We start from the raw sequence: 9,498 nt of genomic DNA on the forward strand, positions 1-9,498 counted from the left end.
CATTCATCAGTACAGGAAGTACTGTTTCTGTACTGTGAGCTGATTTGAAGCAAAAACAGGTGCTTAACATTATTACTGGAGGTGCTTCACCCTCTCAGCATTCTTGTCCAAGAATTAGGGTTAAAGTACGATTCGAGCAAGTAATGCTAGTGGCACTGAACTTTTTCTGTTCTTGGAGGCCTGGGTTCTTATATTTATATATCATATTTAGTCATACCCGAGACAACTCTGAATTAAAGATGACCTTCTCTCTCCCTCATAATTAGATTCTTTACCTGGAAAAAATGATAAATTTATTAGAATTTTCCATGCATAGAATCAAATTATTGGAGGATTGTCTTAAATTTGTCCTTTGTCCCTCCCCAATGCTGCTGCAGTGGGGAAATAGTGGTAGGGGAACAGGAGGTAGAGTCAAGTGGCCTGAACCCTCTACCCGCTGTTGTGCCTGTACCCCCTGTGCAGGTTCTGACAGCACATGGTGGGTCCAGATGCCCACCCAGGCAGGCAGCAGTGATTGTGGCAGCAGCCAGAATGGAGGAGGAAGCAGGGAGCCTCTTCTCTCATAGACACGTGTTGACTTTTTATTGTTTGTACTGGAAAAAAGTTCTCTTGGTACTGACCACTTGGGCTACGTCCAGACAAATGCAGCTGTGCTGTATGTGGTGCTGCAGACATGTCTGTGGTGCCACATACTGCATGTTCAGTTGTTCTCTGTGCTGCAAGGGAGCAGTATGGGGGTTGTTTGTTTTTTTGGCCCCTGCATATCTAGGGGTCAAAAAACAGAACCCTACAGGAAAAGAAAGTGGAGTGGCACATGTGGGGGTAGTGTGCACCACTCAAAACTGGAGCCTGGCTGGCTGGGAGCCATGTTCCAGCTGCTGGCCACGCTGTGTGTAGCAGGATCGCTGCTACTGCAGTCCCAGGAGGCTGCTAGGTAAGGCTGGTAGGGCCAGCCCAGTGCCGGCCCCAGCCTCCCTTACCCCAACCGGAGTAACTTGCCATGCACCAGGGGGCGCGTGGCACAGGCATTCCCCAGGGACAACTTGCAGTGGCACAAGGTGAGCTGCTGCTAGCTGTCCCCAGGGAACCAAACGTCCATGCACATGTGGATGTGGCCTTGGAGTCCAAGTGGCCTCTATGAGCAGAAGTGGGAGAAACTCTAACAGTAGCTAGGGAGGTATTTGGTGCAGCGTATGAGCTGGAATAGTTGCATATGTCCAGTGCTCTCAGCTCTTCTAGGTGGAGGGCTTAGCACGTTGTATTCAAAACTGTCAGTGCATATAGTCAGAAGTTAAGAAGCAGAATATCTTCCTTTCTTCTCTCTGATCCTTCAGTGTCTAGTAGAGGACTTGTGTGCTTTGATGTATTACATTTTTGAGTTCCTAATCATGGCTTTTAAAGGCAGAAATTCATGAGACTACTTTATTTCTGCAGTAAGTAACATCCAGTTTCTCAAGGATAACTGGATTTATGGACACTTTTTTAATGAGGATATTCAATTCAACACCTCTTACTGAATATGGTTGATATGGAGTATTGGATGCATGAAGTTGAGGTTTTAAAATACGATCCTTTTAATATTCCAGGACATCTTATACCAAGGGCAGGCATTTATTTCTGCTGGAGGGCTGCTTAATGAGTTTTGCTGAGCTGTTGTCGGCTGCAAGGATAGCCCGGCCCCTTGACAAGTGCCTTGCCCCCTGGTTGCCATCTTGGAACCAGAAGTCCCACCCCTAACCCCTGAACTTTGTCACTGGAAGCCCCTCCCCTTGCCCCTGCAAATAATTCTGTTCAGAGGGGAGGGTTGCCATCTTGGAACCAGAAAAAGTCCAAATCGTATCCTAAAAGTCAAACACCTACTACAACACGTTTTAATTTTATTACAAAAAGTATTTTTGTCATGATTTGTTTGTGTACTGTATATAGAAATAATTGCATAACAACTCAAAAATAAAGTTTTCCTCTTGTATATTGTGTGTGTGGAGTGTGGTTGGGGGTGGGGTGGGTGTGTATGGTGTGTGTATGTGGGGGGCAGTTGTGAGCAAGTGTGGCTGTGTAGAGAGGGCAATAGGCTATGTTGGGGGGGTTATGTGGGGGATTGTTGGGGCAGGTTGTTGGTGTGGGGAGTTAGGGGGGGTGTGGGTGCCCCCCATGGTGCACAGCCCCCACCATTGGCAGCAGCGGGCGTTTGGGGTGCTCATGTCCCACGCAGGTGCTGCTGCCTGGCGGCATGCAGTTGCAGCTGGTGCTGCATGTGGCAGCAAGGAGTGCAACCTTGCTGGCCCACCTCTATTGCGTGGGGCTTCATGCGGCACATGTGAGGTTCCTGGCACTTGCAAGCCACCAGGGAAATCCTGCGTAATGGAGCCAGCTGCCTTTGCCACTCCCTGCTGTGCAGGTCCTGGACTCCGCCAGAAGTGGAGGAGACCCCTGCCCGTTGCTTCCTGGTGGTGTCCCATGACCTACACAGCAGCCGGCTCCATTGCGCAGGGCTTTCCCCAGTGGTGCACGAGTACCAGGAGCTGCACATATGCCGCGTGGAGCCATGCCCGATAGAGGTTGTCCAGCTGGGCTGCTCTCCTTGTCACCATGTGCAGCGCTGGCTGGAGCTGTGCACCTCTGGGCAGCAGTGCCTGCGTTGGGTACGAGCACCCAAGCACCTGTGACCTGCTGCTGCTGCCGCCGCTGGTGGCAGGGGTTGTGTGCCATTGTGGGGGAGTGTGTAGGGGTACCCACATTCCCCCATCCAAGCTCTGCACTGCCGCCAGCCCTAGCTCCATGCTTCTACCCCGCCACTTCCCTACCTGGTGCCTGGAGTGACTGGGACACTGGAGAAGCTGAGCAGGTCCTCTGGCATCTGCAGCAGCAGCCCCACCCAGAAGCTGCATGCTGATTTGGCTGGGCCCTTCTGCCCACAAAGATGGGAGCGAGGCATATGGGCTAGGCAGGGTACAGTTAGTTGGGGGGCACCCACAGGTCAAATGATGTTGTCTGGCAGGCTGGATCTGGCCCATGAGCCATATTTTGCTTGCCCCTGTCTTATACAGTACTTACAGACTAGCCATTTCTCTTCTTGTACTCTTGGCTATTTCTTAAGAAAAGGTCTTTTGGAGAGTTATGTTACATCTAGGGTTTAAATGCTGGCATATTAAAGTACTGCAGGAAGTGGAAGTAATAATAGCCTGACACAAATAACAAGAATAGAAAATAGTACATTAAATTACACATGAATAAAGAAAGATTTGAGGGAACAAATATAGAGAAGGTAAAATAAAACCAAAAGTTTGCTGGCGATGGCAAAGAATGGTAACCTTAGCATGTTGGAGAGCTACTTGAGCGCACTTACATTAACAGTGGTAGTTTAGCAATAATTTATGTTCTGATCTTGTACTGAGAACTGCGTGAACTGATCCTTGCCCCCATATAGAGTTCCATTGACTTTTAATGGACCTCGTGTAAGTTTAGAAGTCTGTGCCCCATTGTTTTAGGTGCAGGATTGCAGTCTTAGCTGGCAAATGACAAGCCATTTTATGAAATTGTTATGAGAAGGTATCTCATGCCTGTGTTTTTTAGCAGTCTTTTATGGAAAGTGTTGGAGATTGGACAGAAACAGCCCGATTTGAAACAAAAGAACAGGAGTTGAGACTTAATACAGGAATTAATATGGTAGTTTATATTCTGTAATGGGTCAGGAAAGGTGTAGGTTCTTTTGTGCACATGAATACATAAACAACAAACCCCTTTGTAAACCAAAGGTCACAACTTGTTGCGGTTTTGACCTTATCTTCGCCCCTGATATACTGTATTTACTCGACTACAAGACAGCCCTGAGTGTAAGATGACCCCCCCAATAATTACACACAAAAGAGTTATAAATTTATTATAATTTTTCATGTATGGGATCTAATTACAGGTTTCCCTCACTTTATGCGGGTTCTGTATGTGCGTATTCACTAGTATGCGATGACCCTTTTTATAACAAAAATTGCTATATACAAGGTAAATTCACTTTTATGTCATTGGTGTGGTGGAAGCCTGCAGTCAGCTGCTTTGTGCAGTGCAGTGTGGGAGTGACGTGCACCAAAATATAGTCTCCTGTGTGGATCTGTGTTCCTCGCTCGTTGTTTGCAACACGTGTTTCTGTAGTTGCCATCCCCACTATGATAGTGCCCTGTTCTTGTGTGTACTATCTGCTGTTGGTGAGTACCAAAATTACCTTGTAAAAGTGGTAGAAATGGGTCTGGGGGTCAGTACAGTTGAGGTCTTGGGACGTATCCCTATTTGTGACATTGTAAAGTAGGTTCCTTTTATGCAAATTCAAGTTATGTGCTGTTTTCCAGGAACGCATGTACAGCATAAAGCGAGGGAAACCTGTATTAGAGGATCATATAAAATTCATCCCCCCGCAACTGCAGGCCGTGGTGGGGAGAGGTGATAAGGTGGGTAGTAATAAGGTAGGTGGTAGGGGACAGACAGTCAGGGAGGTAGTATAGGGGTCATGTAGTAGGGCAGGTTGGGGGGCAGTAGTTGGGCAAGCAGTGAAACAGGAAGCTTTTCCCCTTCTGCCTGTCCTCTCCCACCCCTCATTGTGCCTGTCCCCACCCCACCGAAGCCTCAGGTTGCCTCAATTTCCCCTTCCCCTATTCCACCCTAGTAGTAGGGTTCGGAGGCAGGGTGGGGTAAGTGGCAGCTGTGTTTCCAATTTGGGCTCTAACTCGAGCTCCAAACCTGCCTTGCTTCCCCCCCACCCCGCCTGCTGCCTCATGTTTGATTTTAAGGTATGGGGCTTCCTTCCCCCTCCCCCCCGCCCCATGTTTAAATGAGGGGGAAAATACCTCATCCTCTGATCAAGTAAATATGGTAAACCATCAAGGGGGATATGGAAACCAGGGGGCGTATGTAGACAAAAGGAGGGTCCTAAATTGAAGTGGTGGGTTTTTAAAAACACTTGTTCTATTTAGAGCTGATTAAACCCCTGTGTTGTGCACACATCCTGCTGACTTACCTGCCTCTCTGGCAGCAGGGAGAAGAGGGCAAGCTGCTGGCAGGCGAAGCGGTTCCTGTGCTACAGGGGGCTGGTGCTTCCCCCTACAGGAGCGGCAGGCCCCCCCCCGCTGCACCTGACTCCGGCAGTCCCGGGGGGCACCACAGCCGCGGAGGGAAGCACTGGGCTCCTATGCAGCTCAGGCAGGCAGGCTCCGGGCGGGGAAATCAGGCTCACCACTTTTCTTGGGCGGAGCCTGCCTTCCCAGGTGGCTGCCAGGCTGCCTGCAGGGCTTCCTGCAGAGCCACAGAGCTGCACGGAGCCCAGTGCTTCGCTCCACGGCTGTAGGGGCAGTAAACTAGAACTCCTCAAAGGAATTTTAGTTTGTTGCACCCCAAGTCATTTTAAGGGGCATTACCCCGCTGAATTTCCTACAGCAGCTGGAATTAATGCACAATACGCTGCCGAGGCGTGCAAACACCGACACCATTAAAGCAGTGCAAAAGCATTTAGCCCACTCTAAAGTGTCATGCACACACGCCCCTTGTTTTGTCTGTGCACGGCCTAGAGGGCCAACCAACCCCTGTTTCATAGCTTGGCTCCTAAAGCATTCAGGAATTCTGGTGTGCAAGAGGGCATAGGGCTGCAAGGGGACCAGTGTTTTTAGGCTGGTGTGCCACAAATTAGCTCTGTAACTTCTCCCTGTCACTTGCTCTGCTGAGTTGGTTGCTTTTCTTTCTGCTCCCTTCCCTGTACTCCCTGCTCAATCTGCTGCTTTGCTTTGGTTCCTGCTCCATCTTCCACTGTACTGCCCGCCTCCTCCTTGGTCTGCTTCATGCCTTGCAGGCTGCCTGGGCCACTTGTGGCATATGTGCCAGTTTGGCCACTCCTGGTATGGGAGTAGGAGAAACACACTGGCTATCTTTCCAGTATATCTTGGGGCTAATTGTGTTTGTGGAGAAGGCATTTTATTTTTTTTCTTTATGGGCTCAGTACCTGCAGCCTGGTAGTCTAGGTTAGACCAGAGCTCCCAACTCCCTGCCTAATGTTGATGAATTTTTGGAAAGGGAGCAAGCAGGGTGCAGTCTCTTTTTTTTTTTTCCTAATGAGACTCACTAGAAGGAAGACGGTTCACCGTCTGTCTGTGCTTTGCCAAGCCCAAAGGGGAAGGACCTAGATGAAAAGGATCAAATGGGAAGAGCTCATTAAGGTCTGCAGCTTGCCAGGATTAGCTGGCAGGTAGGCACCACCAAGAGGTTGTTGAGACTCCTGAAGTAAGGAGGGGAAGCCAGTTTGGATTATAGCACGGTCCTAGGACAGTGCAGCTATGGGTCTCCTTAATAAAGGAGAAGGGTTGGGTGTGAGGGGATGCATTGGGTGTAAGGGCTTGCATTTTGGAAAATATTTAGTAAATAAAACCTCATAAAAAAGGATTTTGTTCTAAACACTTTGATCTGACAGTTACAAGGACTGAGGGAATGCTTTGCCGCAAAGGGGCGTGCTCTGGGACAGCCCTCTGCCATATAAACAGATATGAATAATGTTACCCGACCAGTCTGTTATAAGGCTTAAGGCATCTTTTCCCATCTCCTACGTTTTCTGTCGAAAACTTTGGGTTCATGTTAGTAATGCTAGACTTAATAGATGTTGTTTGTTGTAATGGGAGATACTGGAAGGGAATATGACTTCTCCGACTTATTTTTACTTTTTAGATTAATTGCATGGGATTTAAAGGTATGTGAAGAAGTTAATATTCTACTCTAGGGATTTGGTATGCTCCAGTAAAAAAATTAAATTTGGAATATTTATTCTTAATTAAGCCCAAAATTAAAGCATTTTGCTGGATTGGGTTCTTTAATCACAAAGGCTGAGATTCCGAATTACTTAAGTGACTGCAGTACAGGCTTATAGATATATATAAGGCCTTGTGTTAAATCTGTTGCACATTAGCAAATTTATTATATATTGTTATACCAGTGAAAAATAATAGGCATTTTCTGTAGCAGCATTTTTACATTTCCTTAGCACAGCAGCTGAAGGATTGTTGTGTTGGAAGCTTGGTTCCAAGGCTGTGGAAGTCATATAGGAGTTGCTGCACTTTCATGTCCAGCAGTCTTGAAAGAATCCCCATTGCGGTAATATGGTAGCTGAGTATCTGTTGCGTCTCTTTGTAGGACTGCAAGAGTGAGGGTTTTGTGGTGTGGTCATTTGGCTCTAGCAACTGAAATGAAGCCACTAAATCATTTCACGTTAGTTAACTAAACTTACACTGATGGTAACAACCTCTGTTTAATGCCACCTTGAATTAATAGTAGAATTTACTTGAACAAGTAGAATAGAGCATATAGAACAGAATTAATCGAAATTTATTTCAGCAAAACCTACAATTGGTTGTTTCTCTAGCATGATATTGTAGAGGTGTTTTTAAATTGAATAGGTCTCCCATCATGGTCCCTCCCCCCCGCTCCGGATTCAAATCAAATTTAAGCTTGTGTACTTTTCAGTTTATTAACCTAAGCTTAAGAGCACTTCTGTTGTCTTTGGATTTCTTTAGAAAGTGTCAGCTATGGTGTAGATTATTAACACAGTTCCTAACTTTGAAATAAAACTCTGCAGAAAAATGTTTTAAGCTAATTCCTCTGTCTGTGATTGAAAAAGCTGAAGAACAGTAGTAATTCAGTTTTGCAAGCCAGTAACTAGATGGTGACAATTCAAAGCTAGAAATCTACTCATTATTAAATATCTTTGTCTTATTTAATACATTCACTGCCAAATTTATATAAAACTTCTGCACAGATTTGAACTGTTCCTATACTTGGCTTGCTTTAGAGACAGATTTTTAGGTAAAACATCCCATTACTGTTTAAAAACTTGACTTCTGTGTAGTTGTGTTGTTTGTTTGTTGTTTTTAAATGAAATCCTTTCTAGTTTCTTGATTGTGATCGTATGTTTACATGTTTGGTTTTCTTTATGTTGCTTTAAGGTTAAGGAACTTCTGGGGAAAAACCCATTTAAAATCTTGAAAAAGCACTTTTCCATTTCATTTTGAATTTGTTCTTTGAAAAAGAACACCTTCTGAATACTCAGCTGCTTTATACAGTAGCTCTTAAATGTCATTTTATATCTTGCTGAGAACAAAAATGACTAGTTTTCCTTGTTTCACTTTCTTCAGTGTGCAGAGAATGCAGCTTCAACCTGCTTAAACAGGAAACCAGCCAGCAATATTTGACTTTTTTTATAGTCATTACATTTGCTTGCTCTCTCTCTAGTTGTGTCAAACAGTTAAGCTGTAATTGTATCCACAGGTGGCCTATGACTTTTTAGAGGGCATCAATGGTACAATTTAGGAGAGTACCCATAAACCTTGCTGCTGCTTTATTTGAATGAGAATAGCTCTGGTACTGAGTGTTGCCAAATTAGAGGCATAATTAACCCTTGATTCTGGCATTAATTACAGATATCTTTGGAATGGGAAGATGTTTCTATTGGGTAAGAATTTATATATACTGTTAATAGTAGTTATTAAGTAATATTGTCTAAAGAATTATACATCTGGTCCACTACTAGTCATCTTGCCTATAATATATCACTCTTTCTCTCCATCATATGTACATGAGTGTATACATTTCAAATAATTACGTTTTCTTGGGAAATTCTAGTGTTTGCTTGAAGATGTAACTTGAGGTTTTCAAAATTTTTGCAACATTGCCAGTTACTTTTTTAAAAGGCAGAAAATAATTTACTTTTTGGGGGAAAGGCAGCCTGCTTACTAGATTGAGTTTAAATTCCTTGGAGTGTTCCTGGGGCTACATTGGAAATATTCCAAGCTCTCACCAAGAAAGAAGCACCTACCATGCTGTAACTTTGCAATTTAACTTATTAAGAAATGTTTCACTGCCAACAATGTTGTCCTTTATAAAGCAGCCAATTACCATTATGTCTCAGATTGTTCCAAGTTTTTGTCAGCTAAAGACTTATGAGGAACGTAAGGAAGATAGAGACAATTAATGAAGGTTAAGTATTGCTGGTACATAATTTTTGCCTTGCCCCTCCCCTCCCCATTGGGATCGTGATTATCAAAATGATTTAATTATTATTTTCTCAAAGTGAATAAAAATGTTGGGCAAACATTAAACTAACCTGGTGATGCCCAGGACTTTGAGACATAAAGCAGGGGCAGGCAAAATAGGGCCCGCCAGGCCATTCTATTTGGCCTGTGGGACCCCTAAAAAATGTAGGAAATATTGACAGGCAGCCAGGAGCAGATAAAAGACAACAGGAGCCAGGGGCAGTAGGACCCAGGGGGGGTCAGCAGAAAGAGGCAGGAGCCCAGCCCTGCTCTCTCCCAGCTATTTCCCTGCTTCCTGTTCCTGCCCTGCTCCAGCACCACATGGCTCTTGGCTGCATGGTCCAACAATGAAGCACGGGTCAGTGCCATTATGGGGGTGTGTGCGCAGGCAGGGGCAGGAGGTATGTGCGTGGGTGTGGGGGGGGCAGGGGCTGTGTGGGCTTGC

At 45.4% G+C, this 9,498-nt stretch overlaps 1 protein-coding gene across 5 annotated transcripts in view; it reads left to right on the top strand.

The window, feature by feature from the left end:
• PLEKHA1 (pleckstrin homology domain containing A1) overlaps positions 1-9,498 on the top strand; it is a 64,422-nt gene that overhangs the window by 10,715 nt on the left and 44,209 nt on the right. The window contains exon 1 of one of the 5 annotated variants that reach the window (XM_025205888.1): positions 8,372-8,473. The exons of the other annotated variants lie outside the window; for them this stretch is intronic. The gene's annotated coding sequence lies outside the window, so the exon portion shown is untranslated. Of the gene's footprint in view, positions 1-8,371; positions 8,474-9,498 lie in introns of those variants that run through there. 5 annotated transcript variants of the gene reach the window in all.

Source organism: Alligator sinensis, unplaced genomic scaffold (assembly GCF_000455745.1).
Source record: "Alligator sinensis unplaced genomic scaffold, ASM45574v1 scaffold28_1, whole genome shotgun sequence".
In the NCBI taxonomy this organism is placed as follows: Eukaryota; Metazoa; Chordata; order Crocodylia; family Alligatoridae; genus Alligator; species Alligator sinensis.